Below are 4,466 nucleotides of genomic sequence, written 5' to 3'. Positions count from 1 at the left end.
CTCAGTTCTGCATTTTTGTTTGGCAGAGCTTTGGTGCATGCATGCAGGTGCAGAGTTACCTGCCCGGGGTCCCTACCAATTCTGGGGTTCCACTTTAGCTTTCCCCCCATGTGGGCCCCTCTCTGTGTCTCAGTTCTGCATTTTTGTTTGGCAGAGCCTGCAGGCACAGGGTTGCCAGCCCACGGGGTCCTCACCAAGTCTCAATTCACACAGTTTCTTACAGTCTGGGCTATTCTCTGTCTTCCCATACCTCCTGCTATTTCACCAAACCTACTTGCTGACTCCCTCCCAGACTTCACTGGTCAGGGTGCCTATGGTGGGAGCACAGTTTCCAAGCAGATCCCAGATAATGAGCCAGGCAGCAGCTGCCCATTTCCATGTGGCAGAGGCGCCAGGCTGAGAAGCCCTGTAACTCCACTTGGAGAGTACAGGTCGTGGTTTCTGCCCTTACCCACACTGCTCCCATGCTCCCATCCATGTTTGCCCTCTCTGAAAGCCACTCTCACTCACTCTCTGCTCCATGTTTGTACTCCAAGTCCTGCTGTGATGGGAGAAAGCAGATAACACTGCTACTTAATCCCCCACCATCCTCACCCCCTGGAAATGAATGTTTTAATAGTGATAAATTCTTACAACTACACAGGATCTTTCTGGAAAGTATCCAGCCACTATGTAATATGAGACATAGAGACATTTATCAAAAAAGAAACAAGAAACATTGTAAAATGATTCCTAAGTCCTATTCAAAGTAGGCACCTTAGGACCTCACAGTTCTCCCAGGGTCTTTTCCACTGGTCAAAACACTCTGCAAATTACCTTTTTGGGATCGCCATCAGCTGCTTCATTGTATTTTTCTAAATCTCATGGATGTTCTGAAAATCTTATCCCTTTCAAAGGTGATTTTAGTTTTGGAAAAAGCCAGAAGTCACAGGGAGCCAAGTCTAGGCTGTAGAGGGGCTGAGTCATCTGGGTGATTTGATGTTTCACAAAAAAAACTCTTCAGGAGACAAGATGCATGAGTGGGCATGTTGTCTGGATGAAGCTGCCAATTACCAGTACTCCTTATTCATTGTTTGGCCTGGAGAGGCATACTTGTGATGGACACCTTTCCAATCAAAAAACACAGTTAGCTTTGCACAATGGCAGTATTGTAGCCAATGAGGTTTATCCGAGGCGCAATTATTGCTAATTGAAAAAACACAGTTAACATGGTCTTGATCTTGCTGCAACTTCACTGCACCTTCTCTGGGAGTGGAGAACCAGTGACTTCCATTGGGATGAGTGGGCCTTCATTTCTGGATCGTAGCTGTAGACCCACAATTCATCTATCATTATGACTATCTTGAGGAAATCCAGTTCATTGGTAGTAGTTTGAATCAAGTCTTTAGCAATTGCAATGTAATGTTTCTTCTGTCCGAATAGCAGAAACCACAGAACAAATTTTGCCACAGCATGTTCCATACCAAGATTCCTCATCAAAATCCTGGGCAGGGTAGTTTTTTTGAATCCTCAGATCAGCTTCTAGTTCTTGCACTGTCAGTCACTAGTCTTTGTTGACTGCAGCCTATACACGCTGAACATTCTCAGGTGTTCTGCTTGTTGCAGGCCTTCCAGAATGTGGATCGCTTTCAACAGATTCTCCACCATCTTTGAAGTGTTTGTGCCACACATTTATTTGTGCTGAACTCATTTAAACCTCCCCAAAAGCCTTCTGAATCATCCAAATAGTTTCCGTGGAGAAGTGTGCAAGCTTAACACAAAATTTCATGCAGATTTATTGTGCTATTCACTCAGTCATTTTGAGTGTGACCTCCACATGGTACACACACTCACTCAATTGTGTCTATCATCCCCACTGACGGTGAAGTCGTCATTGTTCACACATGTGCATTCATATCCACTCTTTTAGCTTCCAGGTTACATGAGTGTTGCACAAATTGTTCTCATTATATTAGCAATGGCTGTTTTCTTTTCAGAGAGACCATGTATATTTGAGACCTTAAGCCAATTGTAGGTCTATAGAAACAGGTATATGTGCTTTAGTTGCAACATTTCTGTGGCACATGTGTTTTGTATGACAGTGTGTTCAATATTAAACAACTGAGTGAAGTGGTTGTCATGTCATATATATATAGGATGTGTGTGTGTGTGTGTGTATATATATATATATATATATATATATATATATATGTATATATGTGTGTATATATATATATCTTCTACTATATACATACAGTGGAATAAGGTGAATAATAACAACATTCTGTTTGAAACAATTTGGAACTAACCTTTTTAGTTCCAGACACCCTGATTTATGAGGATTTGTGAGAGATATTGGAAAACTTTGGCATTTTTAAAGGAAAAATATTAGAAAGGTAATTTGGAATCATATCATGTGAGATATGTTTCCAAGGAATTGAGAGATTTAGCTTTCAGAGCACTAGATACATGAAAATAAGTCTTCAAATCTTGAAAGGATGACATTAGGAAAAATTATTGGACTTAACTTATATATTACCAAGGCTTAGATCTAGAAATGAAAGAATAGAGGGTTATAAAGATAATTTTCAGCTCTATATAAAGAAATATGTTTAATCATCAGAATTTTACCTAGATATAATTTATTATGTATAATTAGATCTATCTCTATGAACTACTAAATAATAGGTACTTTTCTAGAATTTAAGAGTAAATCAATAAATATAAAAGGTCCTGCTCTTAAAGTATGTATTCTAGAGGCATTCAGAATTTAGTAGTAATAGTATGAAATGATCAGTTCTAAGAAAGTACAAATATATTTAAAAATGGAAAGTCATTATTCTATATAGTCAGACCAGAAATCCTTCTGAATCTTTTATATTGGTACTAAATTGTTATTAATCCAGCATAATTACTACCAACTTTTAAGGCCTTCCCTCAATTACAGAGGTGCTGGGAGCTAATTTGTCATAGCTTTCTTTCTTTTATGACTCTAGCTTAAAATCTTCCAAGGGGATACTGTTGTTTTCCAGAGGTAGTGGCAGTCACACTTGTGGGCCTACTCAAGATATTTTTTCCAAGTCAAGTCCTGTATATAACCTGCTTTGCTGCTGTAGGCAGACATTGTTTGTCAGAGCTTCTTAGGATTGAGATTTTCACTAACAAGCTAAGATTCTCAGCTATAATATCTTCCCTAACCTTCTCCTCAGTCATTACAATGATTGAATAAACATCTATTTCTATGTATTAAAATCTCTAGCATTTCTATCTTATAGGAAGTCTTCTATATTCCTAAATGACCACTGACTGATACATCTCTAGTTACTAGAAATGATTTCAAGGGAAAAAAATCTTCAAAAATGATGAGCTATGATTGGTTCTCTGTTCTGATTATATTTGAAATCAATAATGACCTTTTTGACATTGAGACAATCATGGACCTTCACTTCAATTCCCACATGTGAGCCATTTCCAAACACAAATCTCCATGAAAGACAGAGGCAAGTACCACTTCAGAAGTGACCTTGAAATGCTGCTGCAATTACATAGCACGACACTTCCTCCCTGTCTTTCTCAAGGAGACTTAAACCCATTTGCCAGAGTAAATTTGTTTTGGGGAAAGGAAGACAGAAATTCATGAATACTACTTAGCACTCCCTCTGAACTGAAGTTAATTCCCTGGGACCCAAAACACTGCTCTGGCCCACCAGTAAGAGGAGGGGCAATTGGTAGTGAGATGATAAATGGAGGTTTGGTCTTGGTCCATTTCAGTGTACCTGGTAAGTCATATACTTACTCTGGTTTTTCTCCAGTTCTTAGATGAACAATATGAACAGATAAATTCCACAACTGTCAGAATCCCTACATTAGTTTCATGATAAATGATGTGTGGACTACCAGGATAGAAAAGGCTAAGTTTAAACTGCTGGAATTCTCCCCTCATGCCAAAAGAGTAAACCAAAAGTAACACCACATTCTTGAAGACTTGTAAAGATTAATATCACATACCTGAAAGATGCAAAGGTGGATATTACATTCACATTCCCAAATTCCTATTTGCCATTAGAAAAAGAAATACTGATCTTAAAGAATCACAATGGGTTTACAGAAACTTTTTCCAATTGCAATGTATTGCAGGTTCCACTGGCTTCTTTAAAGGAGTAAGTTAATACCTCTAATAGTACTTGGCATGCTTCTATTAATCCCGAGAATACTTTTTTTGCTTTTGTTTTTATCTTAGAGTAGAGCTATGTTAGTTCCCTACCTTTGTCATAAACTAGTCCTTATAGATCTTGCTTATCTTTCTATTATTCAAGGTAACACTCTATCCACTGTACACTGTATTGATGACCTCATGCTAATTGGACTTGGTAAGAGGGAAAAATAAAATAACTTAGAAACTGTTACTATGTATGTGTCAGTGATTTGACAATATAGTCTACTTTGGTTTAAGGCTCTTTCACATCAGTGAAATATATAACAGTCTA

The 4,466-nt window shown here is 38.2% G+C and overlaps 1 pseudogene; it reads left to right on the top strand.

Annotated features, from left to right (window-relative positions):
- The first annotated feature begins 1,128 nt into the window (after positions 1 to 1,128).
- On the top strand, positions 1,129 to 1,199 carry LOC150008780 (U4 spliceosomal RNA; annotated as a pseudogene).
- Positions 1,200 to 4,466: the final 3,267 nt, after the last annotated feature.

The sequence above is a fragment of the Furipterus horrens genome, unplaced genomic scaffold, assembly GCF_987537825.1.
Source record: "Furipterus horrens unplaced genomic scaffold, mFurHor1.1.pri manual_scaffold_5, whole genome shotgun sequence".
Classification (NCBI taxonomy): Eukaryota; Metazoa; Chordata; class Mammalia; order Chiroptera; family Furipteridae; genus Furipterus; species Furipterus horrens.
The sequence above is the reverse complement of the archived record's forward strand: the minus strand, read 5'-3'. Positions and strand labels throughout refer to the sequence as shown.